Below are 22127 nucleotides of genomic sequence, written 5' to 3' on the forward strand. Positions count from 1 at the left end.
ATATTCCAGGAATATAACCTGGTTGACCATATCATTCATCCAAAATAGACTCAAGATGAGCATACACTTATGCTGTGGTAGGTTGGCTGTCTTTCAGTCTTACAGTAACTTCTAATGCCATCATATCAGCAAAGCCTAAACTCATAATTATTTCTAAATCTGTCCCACTAGCCTGGTTCCAGACCTGAATCACTGCCCACAACTCCCAGTTTTCCAGCGATTTAATAGCTCTGGTGTTAAGCTTATAGACAGATGTTTTCCCAAGTGGTGTCACAGGTGGGATTAAAAATGGTAACATCCTGTGTGAACATAGCTAACTGGCTACTAGGTTACCTCACCTTTTTACCAAATTTAAAATCTGTATGCCATACTGTGTGGAACTAACTAGAACCGTTTTTATGTGAGGTCACATGACACCGAGGATGCTGGTGTTGGAGTCGGTGGCCTGCTGAAACTGATTGACTGAAACTGATAGTGGAAACACTGAATAGTATCACTATGGGGAAAGAGAGTACTGTGCTCCTCACACAGTTTTCAGTTTGAGTTATGCCATTTAATGCCGTAATGTCTCTCTGCATTGTGAGAATGTGGCAGCAATTTGTCTTTGCGACAGATGATGCAAAATAGTGCAGCTGTGTGACTCGAGCAGTAACTTAAAACTTCCACATACTAATTCCTGAGCTGCTTTCAATTATATGATTGTTTAGTGCCCACAGATGCTGCTTTCATATAAGGAGGTTAACAAGGGGAAAGGGTGCAGATGGTTGTGACTGGCAATGTCACTGGTGAACTACAGATGATGATTGCCATTGTTGTTAATGAAGAGTGAAATTTGCACTGTGAATGAATATTAATGTGAAGTTACAGTTACTGTATGACAGGCAGAGTTACATTGCTGCTCTGTACTGTGCGTGGTTAAAACAGCATTAAATCAGGGTGTTTCCTTTATAATAGACTTTGACTGATGTATACATGCTATATATACATATACATGCTATATACACATTCTTTTAGACATGTGCATGTTATTCACTGCCAAGTTGAATATATACCAGTTTTCTGAAAACATATGAAAGCCTCTCAGCAATTTGATGTTGACATGTACATTACATACAAGTAGTTAAGGATTTTTAGTAACTTTCCTATGATGTGAACACGATATATGTGTTTTTCTTCCTGTTGGATTTTCTTACATGCTTAACTGAATAGTACTTTTCTAAATAACGCACAACCAAGTCACTGAATTGACTGTACACACACATACACACACACACACACACATACACACACACTCAGCTATTGTGAGTTCCCTGGCTGCTGCTCCGTCATGCATCTCCAGCCACAGTCCTGGTTAATTATCCACACCATTAATTTATTGCTTTTGTATATTTGTTGCTTATTAGCTCTCCAGCGAGAGATAGCACACACAAGAACACACACACTCCAGCTTTGTGTCTCTCTCTCTCTCTCTCTCTCTCACACACACACACACATAGGCTACATATACGTACAAAGACTGAGGTCTACGTGGAATTAAATCACAATGTGAGCCTGCCCCAGCAGGGACCAAGATGGCAGGAGGACTTGTTAAAAGAAACACATATAAGTGATCACACCACTCATGTTAAATAAGCAACATGCAGCATGGTCAGTAGTCAGTTTTAGTATTTTAATACCTGTCAGTATTTTCAATTTGAATGCACCAACCTTGTCACACAAGCATAAAATTTGATATTGTTTGGACCCTGCAGTTTTTGAAAATATAAAATCACAAATGTTAGATTTAGGTAAACAAACTTCTTGTTAGGGTGAGGTAACACACAGTTTAGTTTTGTTACAGTTAGAATACGGTTTTAGTCATTTTTAAATGGGTCGTTTTTTTTTTTCCATGCAAAATTAATAGTTTATACCTAAACTTTCTTCATCTTCCTTGTTTAGTGTAGGATGTGTCTTGTTGCAGCAGGAAACAAAGCTTTTGCAATCATTGGGACATAAAATACATGAATATACAATCAAGTATTACATTACTTTTATTTTAGAATAACTTTTTCTCGACACAAGTTGAGAACTGATCCACTGTGCAGTTCATTGTTAGTTGTTTCTGCACATGACACATCTCTTTATTTAGGGTGTATTGAGATAATAACAATCCTTAAGCCACTTAGTAATCCTGCATAAGCTTTACTTAGCTTCTTCTTCTCTTTTCTACTTTTTTTTCTCCTCATTTTTATTTTCATATGGTCCCGTGAGTGACATCTGGAGCTCTCCTGTAACAGATCAAACATAGACTATTGAAATCCCACACCTTGGTACCAAATAATAACCTCCATAAAAAGCCTACAACAGACACACAGGCAGGAACAGTCAGCAGACACTGACACAAAGACATGGGTGGGAGCACGAGCGGCAGATAACTTAATAGAGGGATCGGACGAGGGCTAAAAAGGAAGAGTGAAATCATTAGGATGCAAATGAGAGGGAACGATTAGCGTGTGTGTGTGTGTGTGTGCGAGAGATTGAAAGAGATACTGTATGAAAGGCGTAGAGAGAGATTGAGTCGTCTCTGCTTTCACCGGGGTTTTCACACTGAAAGCAACAGCTGTCATGTTCGCTGTCAAAGATCCGGGCGACGGGGTGCAATTAATTTTTACAGTGATGACTATTTTACCAGCTACAGGAATTTGTTTTACAATGCCGTGACTCATCTCTCTGTCCAAACCATTTCTTGCAACATTTTATCAATGACATGAAGATGAGGACCTGCTCTCCGTTTTCTCTCATCTGCAAAAAACGAAAACTAAAAAAAACAATCCAGATGTTAGTTTACCATTTAATTTATGGCATATTCTTCTATTGTTAGGCCTTAATAAATGATCATGATTCAATTGTGCGTTATAACAACCGTTAAAAAAACATGTACAGATGCAAAGTAGATGTGAAACTTGTAAATTAAGGTATTTAGATTATTTCTTACAATCCGACCGCTCCAATGACCCCAATACATTTATATGAAAATACATGAAATATTTAATGGACTTAATGTGTTGGAGTCTATAAGCAGACAGAACTGAACTGAAATAAGAAAACTGAGAGATTCATTACTGTTAGAATCTTAAAGATGGATCATTTAGGCATTTATTCTACTAATATTCATATGCAGTGACTTCTTCATTTTCTATATTTCATTCATTTTATCTCATATATTTTTGTCAACAAATCCCCTGAAGGGCCTAAAACCACCAAAAATGACTTGATCATTTACTAACATGTGTTGTGTGTAGATTATTTTGAATCAGTCCCATATAAACCAACCTGCTGCTTTTAATACTCACTAAAACACCAAATATGTGTTAATCTGTATCTGAAATGATTTCCTTCTTTTTTAAGTAACGTTTCAGGAAAACTACAGTGACCAGCTGTTTTAGGAGATCACTGAGTATTTTATAAAAGTAAAACTATATATTTGTGAAGCGAGGAACTGATGGACTTGGGGTTTAGTGCCACAGACAGGTAGGGGAAGTCAGTCTAACACAGCGATCGTAAAAAGATGCTAGAAATTCCAATTGAAGGAGAAACCCTGACACTGATGAGTAAACTGTTTCATATTCCGGGCAACAAATGAAAATGCTCGATCATCCTTGCGTTTTAATTGAGTTTGAGCAACAGAGAGCAGTGATTGGTTAGTAGATCTGAGGTGAAATAAAACATCAGAAGAAGAATCTAGAAGATCAATACAGGTGTGTGACCGTCCTATCGCCATCTAGTGCCAGCTGTAGTGTTTGTGAAAGTGACAAATATGTTCATACTGTATATTTCTGACCCTGCTATGTTTTTATGTATCACATAAATTGTCACCGCTCTCCTCTTTCTCTTTGTGTTTGCCTTTCACCTGCTTTTTCCTCTCTTTACGTCCGTTTTCTCTACCCATCCAAATGAGGTGAAGGGGTTCGCACCACTCTGTTAGCCGCTGTCTTAGCCGTTGAGTCTCTTCATAAAACAGAAATATGTAGTGGCTCGGACCAAAGCCACGACCAAATTAAATCCAGCCAAGTGTCTTCCAGGGAACCCATCCATTCACATCATAAAAATGGCTCTTTATTTGTGTTTTCAGTCCGTCAGTCTGTTGTTGGCCATTTGGCTCGTCTTAGGCACTGGGATATTCCGTCTGTCCATAAATCCCCCCCTCTCGTCTCTCTCTCCTTTTTCCTCTCTTTAACGCTGCCTCTCTCGTCTTCTCTTCGAGTGTTTCATGGCGCATCATGTGAGATTTATTTCCAAATATACTGTTGCGAAATGTACTGTGTGTCTTCTTGTTTTGAGGAGGGATTTACTCCCCGTTAAGAAGAGTTATGTACACTGAGGCGTTTTACACCCTGACTCTTGGTAACAGGGTGTTCCCTGACATATTTCACCCGGGCCTTTGGCTAATCCACATATCAATCCACAGCCTGCCCTAGGAACACTTCACACACATTTACAGGAGGAGACAGAGAGCTCATGGGGAGAAGCGTTTGACAGCGATGTGAGATTTTTTTTTTCTTGTAGATTTTATTCTGTAAAACAGGAAATTTACACACGATTGGAAAATCTGAAAAAAATAAATCCTATTCGACTGAAACGTTATTGGAAATAAAACATTTTGAATACTTTCTGTACGGTCGCTAAACTTAAGTTACACCTGCAGCGCACCTCTTCAAGCTCCTGACACTGATGTCAATGTCCAACAGCCCCAATCCCCATCACCATCAATAAAAAGAGTCACAGACGACTTCCAGCGAACCACGCTGTGTAAAAATTCACAAGGGGCTGCATTGTTTGTCGGTTGAGATTCCAGAAAAGCAGCGTGAGTGATAGATATGAGTTAGGAGGCTTTTCAGATGCAAAAACTCTACATAGCAATTGATAATACCATGAGGAAGGATTTCACAACTCTAGAAAGTTGAGCCAGGATTCAACGTTTTTATCAGACAAGTCTTTCTGTATTGGCAGCTTCCATTAAAATGAATGACTTGGCTGCGTTTTTTCACACAGTACTAATGTGGGTCACAGCACAACCTTATGGGAATCTTCCTATTCCTTCACCCAGCCGTTAAATATATTTGCAATCTGTAAATATCTCTCTATATGATAGCGTCTGAGTGTATAACAACAGTTAGATCTCTTCTCCTTTTAAGTCAGAAGAGACATCCCTCATCATCAGCGACTTCCTTTGTTAACGTTCTATCTCTCCCCTACAAGATATTTTATTTTCTGTCATGTTAGCTCTTCATCTCACCTCTCTTTGCCTCCCTCCTCCTAAATCTCTCTCTCTCTCTGTCTCTAATTCTCTACAGTCTGCCTCTGTTATTTTCTCTCGCTGTGAACATTTCAGAAAATCTGACCACGCAGATGATTCCACTTAACAATTTCTTGAAACACTGTTTTTTTAAGATTCAGTTCTAGAGTTTTGAAGATGGATCATTTTGGCAGCGTCCCCCCCCCCCTGTAGTCTCCTCTCCTTCTCTCTTCCTGTCCCTTTCCTCTCTGCCTCTCTCTCCTCCTCAGGCTGTGTATCAGGACTCTATGTTAATGACAGTTGACAGATAGTTGAAGGGCACGGGCTGCTCCCTGTCAGCCCTGTTTTGGGCTCATAATTATTTCACCAGTGTCACGTCACTGTCACCCTCGCCTGCTTAACACTGTCTCCCACACACACACACACACACACACATGCACTCACACTCTCACTCACAGACATAGAGACCCAACCCCCCCCCCCCCCCCCCACGCTGCATGCTGAGCCTGGAGGAGAGAGAGAGTGTGTGTGTGTGTGTGCGCGTCTGGCTGTCACTCGACCTCAACGCTGGCCTATTCCCTGCCAAGACAAGCATCGCTGCCACACGGCAACCGCTGCTCTGCGTGCTCGTCTCCGTGGTAACAAACCAGGACCGCAGCCTTGTGGCAGTGTGTCGGCATGGTGGAAGGTGACTTTCCATCCAGATACCAAAATAATGTTCTACAACCGGCAACAGATGTGCTTGAGGTTTGCATGAGAAGAATTTCAAGAGGAATTTGAGCAGCCCGGCAGTTTTTTCTTTTTATAACTGAATGATAATAAAAAAGATTCAGAAAATATTGTGACTTTTAAACTATCAAGACAAAAGACATGGATGGATTCTACTGTCTTTCTAAACCATCATACAATATTAGTTAATGCATGTTACCAAAACCACCATATACCAACATCCACTGTCATCAGTCTGCATTTCCTCAATCTATTAACACCCTGCAGAATCTTTACAGGGCAATATAAAGGCATGTATTAGACCAGAGAAATATGGTTAACGATTTTGGCATTAGAGCTAAATTAAAGCTGACACAACATGACTAAAATCAATATCATACAGCTGATATTATAACACAGATAACCTGAGGGTGAACAGGTAATCTACCACAAACATAAGATGATCACAGATGACAACTATTGTACATCAGTATTATGTAAAAACATGTCAATAGTGGAAAAAGATGCCAGTAATTAAGTGAACAATGATTCACATAAAAAGAAATGACAATAAAAGTCTGAAGTCCCTAAGAGGGTTAAGAAACTGACAATAAGCCGCAATGTCATTGGTTCAAATTTGGCTGAGGACCTTTGTTGCATCTCTCTTCCTCTTTTTGTGTCGTATCTATCTAATAAAGGTATAAAATCTGCTGTAAATCCTGCAAATCCTGCAAAGTGATAGTCTCAAGAACACAGAAATGATGGCAGGCCTTGTAAATGGCCTAGAAACGGAGAAACAGAGTATTTAAACCAAACTACAACAGACAACAAAGCCCTGTCCCAGTGGCATCTCTAATGGGTATAAACAGAAATAAATCATGAGAAAATACCGTATAGCTTCACAACCTTCAGATAGTAACAACAACAGTCATTATTACAGGAAGAAAACGAGGAAAGAGAAGGAGAAGAGGGGTCGAGAGTCGGTCCGTGTGCGTCAGAAAGCAAGAAGGGAAGGTTGAGAACAAAGACAAAGAAGACAGGATGCCTGCGTGACTGTCACAAGAGATGTCTCGGGCGGAGAAGAAAGAAAAGAAAAGATTGAAAAGAGGAAGAGCGCAGAGAAGATAGTGCAAGATAGATAGAGTGAGAGAGAGAGAGAGAGAGAAAGGGAAACGATCAATGATTTAAACAATAATGCAGCCCTCTGTATTCACTGTCACACTCTCGCTCTCTCCTCCGCCGTCAGAATCGTCTCTCAGACACACACAAGTCCAGACTGTCCATCTGGTCTCATGCTCCATCTCGAAGCTGTCTGTAATGTGGCTTCACCTTCACCTTCTTCTTCTTCCTCCTCCTCCTCCTCTTTCTCTCTTTCTTCTGTATGTCAGTCTGTGTCTTTCTCTCCCTCACACCATCATGTCACTTCTGCTTAATCTACTGTGCTTTCTCTTCTTTCCATCCACTATTCCATCTTCTACACACCGCTAACACACTCTCTCACACGCGTTCTTCTCTCCCATGTCTCTGTCTGTCCATCACCATTTTCTTACCTTTGATTTGTACGAGGACAAAATCAGGAGACTGGGGGTTTGTTGTAAAGTACAGATGAAGGATGCAAACCTGTGGCTACACGTGTTGATTCTGTGTATTTATGGTGATGCAAGGGGATTTTGTGGAAGCCACCCTCTAAGAATTTTGAAGGGAAACACCTGTGACTGAGACCCAGACATACAGAAGCACACACACACACACATACACTCGTTTTAACCGCGAGTAAGCCAATCAGAAAGCGAATGCGGCTCTCATTCCCTCACTCCTCACATCCCCGAGCCTCTCTCTCCCACTTCCAGCCTTCTATTTAAATTAAGGTGGGCTGACAAACAAATTAAATCTGTCACATCCTGTTTGCATGAACCAGACAGGAAGTCAATATCGTCAGCCATGTTGGTTAGCCAGAGTTCTAATCACACTTCAGTGCCATGGCAACGGGGATGAGGGTGAGGGGCGGAGTTGGCCACACGGGCTTTTGTCTTTATATACCGGTGTGAAGGGTTTGAGTGATTCTATATGAGGTGATACTGTTGTTTTTATAATTTAAAGTTTTTATCATCCTTAAAGTAATATTCTGCACATGATATAGTGCACATGTGATTTTCAGATATTTCACACTGAAAGCAAATGTGAAAACATTGATTTCAAAGTAATATCACATGTCAAGCCAATGTCTCCTAGAAAATAAAGTTTGATATAACACTGTAAAGTAATGCCGCCCAAAGTTTTTAATCAACATAGTGAAGAATAATTATGTTAACAATAATAATAATCTTTATTTATGTAATCAAAAAAAAAATCTTTAATCCAAATAAAGCAATTTGGCACAACATCTAAATCAAATTAAGCATTAAACTGAAATAAACAACAATAAAAATCAGATAGAAACACTAAAACAGTCATATAAAACATAATGGAATTGGAAAAATAAAACTTTGAGCTAACATAGAGACAAAATACTTCAATAAAAAAAGAAAAAGAAACGAAAAGATTGGTTTTAAGATTGGAACGGATGTTACTGATTCTGCAAGTCTCACATCCTCAGGCGGGGAGTTCCAGAGCTCTGAGGGCTCTGACTGCAGGAAACTTTTCTCACGCATCTGGTCACAAAACAAAAGTATCAGTAAAATGTTTAATATCCACTCTTCCAATTCAAGATCTGCTTCTATCAACTGCATGTTATATTTACATCACGGAAAGATCATATTCTTGGTTTGATACAGAAAAAGTCAAAAGTGAGACACAATGAAACATGATCTTAACCTTAACTCAAGATGTGAATGCTACTCTCTGGTGTCATTGTCTTGCACAAATGCACAAATATAATTCATGTGTGACTTTCACATGCTGTTTTGTGAGGAGAAAAGGACCATAAATAATAAAACAGAAATTTGCACATTTTCACAGCTGATAGAAATTATGCAGCTGTTTTTGGTATAAATGTCTAACTTATCAACTTCGTCCAATACACCACATGCACATGGTGTCATAAAGTCTCAAAACACACAGAAGTAGTCACACACATCACTCAGTCATTCTCATGCCCGTACACACACACACACACACACACACACACACACACACACGCAGAAGAGGCCAAAGGTCACCGTAGTCTTCTTGTCTTTAGCATCTGTTTGTCAAATCAATGCAGACCTTCTCTCTCCCCCATCACACTCTCTCTGTCTCCCTCTGTCACACACACACACACTCATATAGACATACTACACTCACCGCTGTCTTCTACTCCCCGTGGAGACGCAGCTAATCTCAACGACATCAGTCAGAGTCATAAGCTGCGGGCTATGTGTGTAGGTGTGCGTTTCTGTGCGTGTGTGTGTTTGCATGTGAAGGTCAAGGGTCAGAGGTCAAGTCACCTGCAGGGCTGAGTTTGACCCTGCTAACCCTTAAATACACAGATTTCACACTAGGATGTGTAATGCAGTAAATTTGTAGTTATTAAGATTCAAACTGTCATGATTAGAGAAAAAGAAATATAAAATAAGGTAAGGTGATAGAGTAATGATAAAGATTTAACAGAAGAATGGAGGATAAAACCGCTGACACTGGGAGCCCACACTTTTTGAGCTAAAAGGGTATTGCTATACATCTCTAAATATCTAAATGTGGTCACTGTTTTCTCACAAACAGCAACAGTTTTTGCATCATCTCTTGTCTATTCCATCCGCACTGACACGTCCAATATGTCCATCTCTCCTGCAACCCTTCCTCCTTTCTTCCTGCCCTCAGGTTAAGTCCCTTTTACTCATTTGACCCCACTGCTCTGCTGTTTAAAAATGCATGAACAATAAATAAGGATGCTCTCTCTCTCTCTCTCTCTCTCTCTCTCTCTCTCTCTCTCTCTCTCTCTCTCTCTCTCTCCCTCTCTCTCCATCCATCCATCCACTCATGTTTGTGTAGAGCTCATTCAGGCTCTTAAAGGAAATGGAAATCCTCCATAGTGACCCTGCAGTCATTGAGGTGACTAACTGATATCCTCTCAGTCAACATTCAGAATTCTTTGGCTACAAGGTAGGAACCTCTCAGGAACTCCATATCCCAGGGGCATTTGGGCTGAGCTTGAGGGGGTCTAGCTGACCCCTTAGGATCTTGAAGATGAGGTTTTTGAGGACGTATATACCCCACAGAGCATGTGGTATACACTGTATGTGACGCACTGATTGGAACTACTGTACGTATCCCAGAGGGCCATAGAGCTACAGGTTCCTCGTTTATGCTAATCTCACAAAACATGTGAACGAGTTGTCAAGTTTTATGAACTTAACATCAATCATAAATGATAAATATTGCAAGTTTTTGTTAATTTATAATTTCAATTTTAATTGCAGGATTGATAGAGGGTGTCAGAGGCCACATGTCTCGTGTATCCTACTGTAGTATCCTGCACTACCAATCATATTTTCATAGATGATGTCCTGTTTTCACTCCCAGTCTAACATTTGTATCATTTCCATGTGCAAAAGGAATCACAGCTGCATTATATTACTCATTACTTCCTGCCAGTGTGATATGATTCCTTAACACTACGCATCTCCTTTTCTGTCAGCCCTGCACTTTATAATGACATGCCATTTCACCTTCAGAAATCAGCTAACATACAGAGGTAACATAAGGTTTCTTCTCCTGCAGATAATGAGGGCAAATTACACCCGGCTGATGTCCGATGTTCTTGTCTTGCTTTAGCTCAACACACTATTATGGTGGCAGCACATCCAAAAATCACCTTTTGCTGGCTTTGTAACCAGGGACTCTTATCAGTGACCTGCAAAGCCAGAATTATAGGCTACAGGGAGAAAGAAGACCTCAGGGGGAAGAAGTGAGATAAGATGCCATGAAAAAAAACACACAAAAAAAACCCTTTTTGGGCTGAGAGTAAGTTTTACCAATATTACATCTTGATGGTTTAAAATGTAAAAAATACTTTTGCGTGCCACTGGAGGTGTCCGGTGAACAGTTTGGTTACCACAGATGGCTTCTGGGCAAAACTCAGCCCATCCTCAGCCCATTAATGCTTTTATTGTTTTATGTAAAGCACTTTGAATTGCCTTGTTGTTTAAATGTGCCATACAAATAAACTTAACTTACCTTGCCCTTGAACAGCTACCTAAAGGGTCAATGTGGATCCTAAAGTTTGGAAGCAACACTTAAGCAACACTACACTAAAACCCCCATGAACACTAAATTAATGCAAAGGAGTAAATCAGATGATGTTATTATATAGTGACAAAGTCTGCATAAAACAAGAGGTGGGGGTGGATGGATGAGTCAACAAAACACTGGACTTTGGCAAAGGAGATTGCCGTTGTTTCCTGTTTATAACCATGAGTTTCCTATTCAGCCACATGTAAAAATGATCATCCCCTAACATTAACCACAACATTACTATTGTAACCATGATGATGAAGGTCTCCTAACCTTAAGGAAAGAGTCATTGTCACCCAATGTTAACCCAGTTTTTCCCTAACCCTAACAAAGCACTAGTTTCAACCCAAACCATGATCTTTCCCTAAACCTAACCAAGTCATTTTTTGCCTTTATCTAACCAGACTTTAACCACAGCGTTGTCACACCATAAAACATAATTATTTTTGAACAGTGATTTGTAACAGTTTTGGAAAGCTGGAGGGCATTACTACAGCTGCTAGATGGTGTAAACGTAACTATAGGTCATTTTTGCCGGCCTGAATTTTAGACCTATAGTGTCTATAGGTGTATAATTGTGTGTTTTTATGAGGATGTGTTGGAAAAAATGGTATTAAAGAGCTAAATATACTCCAAAATGACAAAGATGTGTAAAGCAGGGTGGACAGCAAATACAGTTCTGGTTACTACATTGGGTGTCTGCCAAGGTGGACTTGTCCACACGTATGAATTTTGGTCATTGGCATCCGTATAGGTCCTCTTGGACCTCAGCAGATGAGAGAATTTACTTCACACCTCTCGCTGGTTTAAGGCTGACTCTACTATGCCTTAACCAGTTCTATTAATGCATCTTAATACATCCTTGGAGTAAACTGTGATGACAAAGGAGTGCAGAGTGATCTTGTCTCTTATTTAATGACTTGTTTAATTCCAGTCATTTCTTACTATAATGAAGAAAAAAACCTTCTGTCCAGCACTCTTTCTCATTGCACTTGTACCTGATCGGCTACCTGAGAATTTGTCCCACCGCTCTTTTGAGTCACTGTAATGCTGGATTGTCTGGCCTAGCTTGTAATTTGCTTTTGATAAAAGCATCTGCCAAATGACAAAATGTAAAATGTAAAAAATGTATTTTCAGTTTTTTATTCAATGCTCCACAGTTTGTTCTTTTTTCTTGAGGTATTCACAAGATGTTGAATAGCCCCAAATTCCAAGAGTGGTGGTGAAAAACCTTGTTTGCAAAGAGAGACAGAGGCCTAAATAGTCACTTCACAGTGCAGAAATTTGAATTGATACCTCTATGTTTCAAATGAAAGAAAAGGGCTTTTGAGGGCAAATGTAAAGATAAGCAATAGAGGATCTATAATTGTACAGGCCTGGTGGGCTGCCATGCCAACGAGAACCCCTGCCAGGCCAAAAAAAAAAAAAAATTTAATGCCAAAAATAATGCCAAATTTTAATTCATTCAGAAATCAATAGCCTTTGGGAGCCTCTGTGCAGCACTGTTCTGAAATGTGAGTTAACCTCTGTGTTGTTGCCTGGGAAACTCTTGGAGGCGTAGCTCCGTTTTAAGGAATACGGCAGTATGTAATATGTGTGCGTATCAGGTGAGTGAGTAGTTGAGTGACAGAGTGAGCAGCAGAAAAGTGACGGTGGATGCAAGCGGAGCAGAGGAAAAGGTTAACAGTAAGTTGTCAGTCTGGTAGTAAATGTACAGTACAGACTACAGTGTGTCAAGACCAAGAAAAGTCACGTCTGTTGTTTCCCCAACTGCTGGAAAATTGAAGGGGGTTAGCTCCAAAGTTAGCAACAATGGGTTTGTCTAACCTGAAGACGCTAAACAGAGAAATAGAGAATGGAGAAATGTGTGTCTGAAATGTCTGAGTTTGTATTGTTGTGTTGTGGGGTTGTAGTGTTGGGGTATTTTTTTATTGCAAGGCATTATTTTTAATTATAGTGGACTGTGCAGATGTTCATTATTTTGTGTCCTGCCCCTGTAAAATTGTGATTTGTTTAATCTGTCAATCAAAAAGAGACATGGGCTGAACTTGGGGCTTGTTTCAAGAGTTATCTTAATGAGGCATCCTTGTGGCCTATGATGGCAAATACTAATAAAGTAAAGGCAAAATGCAATAATTAAAATCTAAAAAAAAATGGTTATCTTGATAGGTTTGCTGAGCAAATCCTCAAACATCTGTTTTTACATCAATACGTGATCCAGATCTGTAGGGTTTCAGGGTTTACTCAATATTTTATCTTGCCCTTCATCCACAGGGAGGTCAAAGGTCAAAGTCAGGATATAACAGCTGTAGAGGAGCTGGAGTGGGTAGTTTGTTTTGAGATTGAGGTTTTGGTGGTATTCGGATGACATTCAAGAACAATACATTTGACTCCAGATGTTACTGGGTGAAACCAGTGCTGTCATGATGTGACATGAAGCTCTATGAAAGCTATATAATGCCAACGCAAGAAAAGGGAGCAGCAAAAAACAGAAATTAAAATATGTTTCCACAGTTTGCATTATTATCATTATTATCTCTTACCTAAACCTTCCTTTATACTAATAATCAACAGCAGATCAAAATGAGTTTAACATGCAGCATCAAACTGGTGAATTGAATGCAAAAATCTTTTTAAAAAAATCTCAAATGAACTTTGAATTTGTTTCAATGTCACATTCAGAGATACAACTGCATCATTAAACAGACGTCTGGATATGTAACTCTGGTACAATAGAAGATGAATAGAAAAAAACAGACCAGCAAGGACAAACGTTTTAAAACAGCAGGAAAGCCATCAATCTTTCCCCGGATCAATTTCCTAAAGGCCAGGAGATCAGGAATAAAGCCAGAATGGGGTTAATCTTTGGAAATTATTTTGTTATTAATAATAATTTCTCAAATATCTAATGGCCGGGAAAGACGGAATGTAACACTAATCAAAGCTGATGGGAGAGTCTGTCTTTGCACATCAGAAAATGTCCTCCCCTTGATTGCTTTAAGTGGTGTATGGATTTAGTTCCTATGTATTCACTGCAAGTGAAATGTATTAATCCCAATGTATTTCAATTACTGTAAACGCAATATGATTATTTTCTTGTGGTAGCTCAACATTTTAACCTCTTCTAAATTATTTTAATAGGAGTTTTACTCATAAACACTTGCATTTGGTGCCATTGGTCCTTGTTAGCTCAGCAATTTTCATTATTAAGTTAATGTACTCTGATTCAGTTTAATTGCTGTGTTGCTCATAAATAGTCACAATATTATGCTGTTAATAGATTCAATGGTCTATCTGTGTATGTATGTGTGTGTGTGTGTGTATGTGTGTGTGATCTTGGAGAGTTAAAACAGGCATAATGAAGTAGCAAAAAGCTGCCTTCATCCCCAGACCCCTGAAACAAGCAATTATGGCTAATTTGTCCTTTTAAAAAGACGTGGGGAAGCCATTTGTTCCAACACACACACACACACACGCACACACGCACACACACATTCAGACGAGCACAATGGGAGAATATTCATGTCTCTACCTCCCCCTCCACAAACACTTAGGAGCTAATTATTGTTATTAGCATCATGGTTGAAATCCCTCCACAAGGACATGTCAGCACACTTCAACATCTGTACACTTCTTTTCTTTCATCAAAGAAACGAGAGAAACAGGGAAGGAGGAGGGAAGAAGTGACACATAAAAATGTCCTGAGATCACCTTGAAAAGGCATAATCAAAATGTTCCACACTTCCAAGTCATTTTGTTTAACACACTATGACAACGTTTCACTACGGCGGTAATTGGCTTTCACAAAATATCGGCCTAATATACACATGAATATTGATTTATCCATAAGCAGCACCTTTCCCATTATAGATAATGTTGCTCTGATTTTACTATTATTTCAATCATCAGGCCATTATGGACACACGTTTACCATAATGACAATATGTTAACTATAAAACATGGATTAGACTATGGCTTGATTACTATTCAAGATGAATGCTATAAATATAGGTGAAGATCAATACAACATGGATTTACTTACATAAAATGTACGTCAATGGGGTAATAGGAATATTTAAAGCTTATTCTGCAACAGTGTGACTCAATGGTATCCAATGTCATTGCTAATTAAAAACAGCAATCATCAGCCAACTAATGTTCAACTCACTTTGGTTTTAGCATGTCCATCCGTCCGTCCATCCATCCATCCATCCATCCATCCATCCATGCTGCTTGGGTTGCAGTGGCAGCAGGCTAAGAAAGGCAGCCCAGATGTCCGTCTCTCCAGCCAAGTCTTCCAGCTCATCCTGGAGGATCCCATGGGTGTTCCAGGCCAAATGGGATGTGCTGTCCCAACAACATGTTCTGGATCAGCCCCGTGGTCTCGTCAGAGTTGGATGACCCTAGAATACCTACACAGGTAAGTGTCTGTGAAGCATTCTGATCAGGTGTCGTACCTCCTCAATTGGCTCCCACCAAAAGCACTCAGACTAAGAATGAATCTGCCTTTGTGTTGAGTTGGGGAAGCATTGTGTTTCATTGCATTTAGCTGGGTTGTATTGCAGTACATTGCATTAAAGTTAAATATGAGCCAGGTTCATGTTTTTTGCTGGACAGCCCCTCCATTTATTTGCCGGAGCCTACTGTGTAAGGACCCCCACTGTAAATAAATGAAGAGGCAATGCTAGTGTTAAGTTTTCTTGGAGCACAAAGAAGCCCTAGTTCATTGCTGTTGATGCTTCCATTTGAATAGTTTTAAAATCCTTTGTGACTCCACTGGATATCTTGACATCACATTTATCCAGTTTCCCATTAAAGTGAGGAAAAATACACTAAACAACAAAAAACAAAATGGTAAGAGACATCACCGGTGGCTGTGTTTTAACAGTGTTAATACTTACTCTGTGTATTTTAAGTTAAAACTTGAAGAAATACAGTCCCTATTGAGCTCAAAATGATCTCATTTATCTTTCTTTGTTATTTTAAAACAAAATGGATTGGTCTACCCACTTGACTGGTTGACTTTTCTTCGACAAAGACACGGTGAAGAATGAACACACACATGCACACACTCAGACACACAAAATTAACTGTCTTGCTCTCATCTCTAATGCATCTGTCATATCAGGGGTAAGCCCTCTTGATCTCTCTCTCCCTCTCTCTCTGACAGCTGGATTGCTGCTCACTGGTCCTAAATGAATTGATATTTCTTCTGGCCACTTGAATTTGTCACTTGACTTCTCTGTGTAATCTTCACTCCTTAGTGACTGTGGTGTCTGCTTGTGTGCATGTACTTTCAAACCTGGGTAACGCAGTTCTGTGTTTTGGATGAAAACACATGGCTAATAGAGTCACTGACTGTCAGGCCGCCAAGTCAGGCAAAATGCCTCCAGAAGGCCTCCATGATGAACCTGTCAAAGGTGATCTCATTTTTCCTTCAACTACAACAATGAAACATAACTGCCTGGAGAAGCATGACTAACACAGTAGAAGAGAAATCAGAATTTACTGGAATTACGGAGTGAAGCTGTTGGTGTGGTTGTTTGCATGCATCTACAGCATGCAGGGGATCTGTGGACCCTTATGAATCTGTAAAAATCTTACAGCTGCAATAGGCAAGAGTTGTGTAATTTAGCTTAAATCACAAAGTGTAGCAGCTACAGAATAAAGTGTCTTCATTTTGAGTGAAAGAACTTGCCTATCTCATCCTTTGGCCTTTCTATCTTTGTCATCGTTCCACTCCCGCAGGTTTTGCACATGCAATAAGAAGTCATTCATCTGGGATGAAAGAATGGACTGTAGCAAAAACATGCAGATGAGTTGTTAAATTTATTATTCTAAAGTATTGTAGACCAAGAAGGTTGGTAATGTGCTGTGTACAATTTACAGAAGCCACCCTACACGATTTTGGGGGATTGGAATTCAAAAGCGTTACTTCTTGGTGCTAATAAGTACATTTTTGAAGAAAGGGATGGAAAAAGAAAAACCCAGCTTTTCATTCTCACTAAACAATCGCACTGCCAAGCATTAGAGGAGTTGGTAGCACAATAATTTCCATTGTCTGCTACACTTCAGAGCAGCATGGCTGACCTAGCAGCTCAGAGTGGCAATTCACTTGGTTCAGCTTGAAGCTGTAAAGCTACGCTCAACAATTAATTATGCTGCAGTGTAATTTGGCAACATTTTAGACAGTTACACCGATCAAAACCCTCTGACTCTATGATAGGCAGTCCTTAAAACTCTAACTCTAAACTAGCTATCAGTATCTTTTAGAATTGATATTAAGATTCTTTTTAGTTTGCAGTCACTTCACAGCCTTAGCCATACAGTCATAAGATAAATTCTAACCAGATTGCTGAAATTACAGCTCAAATTACTTAATTATACTTCAAATGTCTGAGTAGCAGCAGGGGTCCTTGTAATGTAAATTTCGTAATCTGCCATGTCTGTCAGGGTCCATGTGGACGTCTGTATAGATGTTTGCATGCAGCTCAAAACGTATGACTTCACAGACTGGACACACAAGGACATGTTCGCATGTGCAGACTGAATTTTTGTGAGGAAAAAAAAATGCAATTGAATAATATTAAATCCTGCTTAACATCAATCCCTTGAACACCACAAGAAGAAAGCGGAAAGATCACAGATTACATGTGATCTTTTTGTTTTTGTATCCTTGTGATTGTGACTTCATAGCAGTTCAAGGTCTGTAGGTGTCAGAGACTAAAAGAAGTGCTAATGTAAAGCACTAATGCTTTTATTAAAATCTTTAAAAAGACACAAAAATCACAGACCCACCTCCCCATCCTCTTTTCTCCGCCTGGCTTTGCTTCTGTCTTTATATATCTATCTTTCTTTGCGTGTGTCCAATCACTCCATATCTCTATCAAAAGCACTCTTGAGGAATATGGCACAATAATATTCAGCATAAAATCAATGACTTGTTTAATTTAAACAGGGAGGAAGAGGGAAGGCAGGGTAATTGCAGAGAAAGGCCCACAAATCAGCCGTCCTTGTTATCCCATTTGACGGACCATTAAACGTCTGCAGGAATAAACATTATTTTTAGCTTAACTACCAGCTTCTGTCGGCTATAGAGTAGATGGGCAAATCATTCCAACAAAAAAAATAAAACTGGTCTTGAGAGGTAAAAGTCTGGGCTGTTTGTTTATTCCATTATATTTGTAGTTAGATGTTTTCCACCTTAATTGGCAGCTGACTGTGAGGCACGTGTGGAAAATGTTTTAGCTGTCAAATATGGTCAGCATTTTGCAAAGACAATGTATTTCAATGTACAATATACATATTTAAAGTGCAACTATTTAACTTTTGGAAGCCGAAATAACATAGTCTTTGTCTTACAAATGAAAATGTGAATTCATAAACCATGAAGTGAACCATTGCTCAATTCTATACACTTAAAGGTTTTGCAGCAATGTCCTTACTTGGTCCTTTATGTTACATTAATGCCACATTAGCTGACATTACTGCATCATTTTACCAATTCCAGGTCTTTTTTCTTTAAAAAAAAACCCCAAAACTGATATTTTGCCATTATTTGACAGCAGATAGTTGAAAGGTGACTGGAAATAAAAGGAAAGAGACAAGAGAACATGCAAGAAAGATCTCCAGCCGCAATTGAAACAGAGATGTTGCAATCACAGTATATGGTAACCATGGACCAGGATGCCCAAGAGGCTCATTTTTGTACTTGTGCTAGTGTTATACTATATTTAAGCATGTCGTAGATAAAGAATTCACGGGGTAAAACAACAAGCTAACACAGCGTACTTCTCCAGGAGCCATATTTGTTGTTTTCTGCTTGTGGTCCTGTTCCACTCACTCTCAGACCACTCAGCCTGTCTGATGAGTATGTCTTTAAAGCAATTGACTTTGAGAATATTGGGAAATAAATGGGAACTCAGTGTGACGTTATCTTATAACTGTCATTTGTGGTCATGGAGGCTGCAAAAGTTACCTCGTCACACTTGAAATTGTACTTTGTCACTGTAAAAGCAATTTAATTTTTTTTTTTAACAATTTATCTGTTACATAACTTTGCTAAAAAACTGAATTTTAGAATTGTTGTTTTCTACCCTCCCCTCAATCACTAATGCTATAAACAGTAGCATTAGTACTGTAAGCGCAAACTAGTTTACTCATTTCAGCAAAGGATGCAAAGACTGATGCTCTAAGCTCAATGTGTTACATAAATGTATACTGTCATCAAGGACCATTGTAATATCTCCTGCTGTATGCATAGTATCTGAAAAAACACTAAAATACGAATGTTTGTTCTTTTTATGAACGCCGTTGTTCTCAACATGTACTGTTAAAATCTTTGCAGCTAGGATGAAGTATCATACCACAGCTGAAATATTTAAACATGCAGTTTCTGTGTCTGTGATCACCAGATGTTGTCTATGACTGTAAGTCTTGATGTTAGGGTCTTTTTCTAATTAATGTCATTTTATAATTAACAAAAAATAAACACATTAAATTATAAGGTATATATCGATGCTTTAAGAGAAGTATACTGGCTTGATTGAAATGCTATCACATCCAGTGTTTTCAGCTATACAAACACTAAATTTGGATTTTCTGGCTGTGAGAAATATAGCTGTGGGCGTGAGCTCAAATAGACTCTTTTCACAGCAGATATTTTGACTTGTCAAAGCAGGAAAGGCACAGGTGGAATAAATATCATTAATGATGGCTGCATTCTATTTAGGTGAAGCAGTTCCAGTGCTCTGAGATTGTGCATGCTCACTCACTGACATGGTTTACTGGGCCAATTAATGGATTGGAGCCATCATTATCATTATTATTATTATTATTATTTACACCTGTGCTTTTCCTGCTTTGTCAAGTCAAAATGTCTGCCATAAAAAGAGTCCATCTCAGGCTTCATAACAAGCCTTCATAAAACAATAGGTAATGTCACAGACACTGCACATTTTTTTTTGTCAATCATTGATCAATCGCTGAGACAAAGCAATCAAAACAGATGAAACTGAGCGGATTTTCTTCCTGAATCAAAATCTGATTTCCTTGAAATCCAAACCTTGTGTAGTGCATCGATATAATACAATTCAAAGGATAAAACAACCAGAAAATTATTTAATTCTAGAAAAAGGATATATTCCAATAGTAAAACCTATGGATAATCCTGCAGTTCCTCAGACGGCAGCAGCGAGGACAGTTGGAGTGGAAGCAGTAATATGGAGGTTAGTTGGACTATGAAATAGGATGGTAGATGATGATAGAAGGAGGCCACTTCACCATATTCACCTGACTGAATAAAGAAATTACTCTTTCTCTTTCTGTCACTGTAGTTCCCTCCCCTTATATTATCTCTGTTTCTGAGCACAAAGCAGATGTATGTTAGGTACTCTCGTAACCCCTCAGCTCCTTTACTTTTACAGATAAGACATTTTTTATATGTTGCCCTTGATAAATGTTCCCTCAGGGAGTTGTCAGAAATTAACTTTATCTGGTCTTTAATTACGGTACATGTGCTCTGATGCATCTCTCACGCCCCCCTAAACCCCAACATCACCCTCCCCAGCCCACCCCCAACACTGTCATTTTCAAAGCTATTTTAAGACAATGTGTGATTATCTGTGACATTGCTTGACATGTGCCTCAAGGCTGTCTCTCTCTTCACTATCTCTGCTCGCTCCCTCTGTCTCCCTCTCTCTTTCTTCCTGTCGCTCTCTAATCAAAAAGCCAAACCATGCAGACAGCTCAGAGCAAATAACAAGTCACTCCCTGTGGATGTTTGAAGATGACGGAGCGACCGGAGTGACGAGGGAGGAAATACACTCTGATTGTTCCAGGTCTCGAAGCCAACAAGGAATTTTAACCCATATGGTTGCAGCACCATTGTTGTCAGATTTTCTGATATTCTTCTTTTTGTTGTGATCCATACATATAGATGTGTTATATGTAATGTAAAACAAAGACTTCCCTCCATATACTATGACTTGTAGAAGCAATCCCCTAAACGCCAGGAATCTCTAACTGTGTAATAAAATCAAGCAGATAAAAACATAGCAAAATCCCTGAATTATTTGATTCAGCCAACAAGTCCTTATACTTAAATTACAAAATGTTTTTTGTCAGTGCCATCAAAAAAATGACATATAACCATTACAAGAGCGATGGAACTTTTGCTGATTTGCCATTTATATGTTTAAGGTGTGATTAAGCAACTAAAACAACTTGGTTAAGGTTAGAGATGGACTGTGGTCATGATTTTTAAAAAAGAAAAAAAAAACAACAACAAAAAACATTGATTGCTGGTAAGAGACAGGATGCTAGTAGCGATCTCCTATGTCAAAGTAAGTCACTTCCCAACAATCCACAGAAACCTCTATCAAAGGTTTTGCCGCAACACTGTATAACAAAGTCACACTACTTCAGCTTTTGCTTATTAGCTTGAACAGTCATTGATCATACAACCACAAGAGGTTGCATGAGACAAAAAACATAAAAACTGTGTTTTAGGCAGTGGTCCATGGACTGGTACAGGGCCAGAGGAGGTTATCAAACCACAATGGCATTGTATGATTTGGCAAAAAATGAATGGCGTGGTCTGTCTGTACTGCATCTGTCCTTACCAAATCCTGTCACACTCACAATATCTGGATTCTTCCTTAAGGAAGACCATGAGATGGGATCGAAAGCACAGAAAAAGGCCACTATTTGTGTTCATTAAAATATAATCATTCATAATTTTGAACTAAGTTTGGTTTAAACATAGTGATCAGTCCACCATTGCCCACTCAGTTATTCATATGCTGTCTGTATAACTGTTGTAGCATGCTAGCTTAGTAAAATATTAAGTTTAAGATACACATCTAGAGGGCTTGAAAACTTCTTTTAAGGACTTTGGGTAGATAGAATGTGTGTGTGTGTCCAGTATCTTCAG

At 39.1% G+C, this 22127-nt stretch overlaps 1 protein-coding gene across 1 annotated transcript in view; it reads left to right on the top strand.

The window, feature by feature from the left end:
- rnf220a (ring finger protein 220a) overlaps positions 1-22127 on the top strand; it is a 258798-nt gene that overhangs the window by 53448 nt on the left and 183223 nt on the right. Inside the window, exon 2 of the mRNA XM_067605013.1 lies at positions 15374-15614. The gene's annotated coding sequence lies outside the window, so the exon portion shown is untranslated. The remainder of the gene's footprint in view (positions 1-15373; positions 15615-22127) is intronic.

This window comes from Thunnus thynnus, chromosome 12 (assembly GCF_963924715.1).
Source record: "Thunnus thynnus chromosome 12, fThuThy2.1, whole genome shotgun sequence".
Taxonomy (NCBI): Eukaryota; Metazoa; Chordata; class Actinopteri; order Scombriformes; family Scombridae; genus Thunnus; species Thunnus thynnus.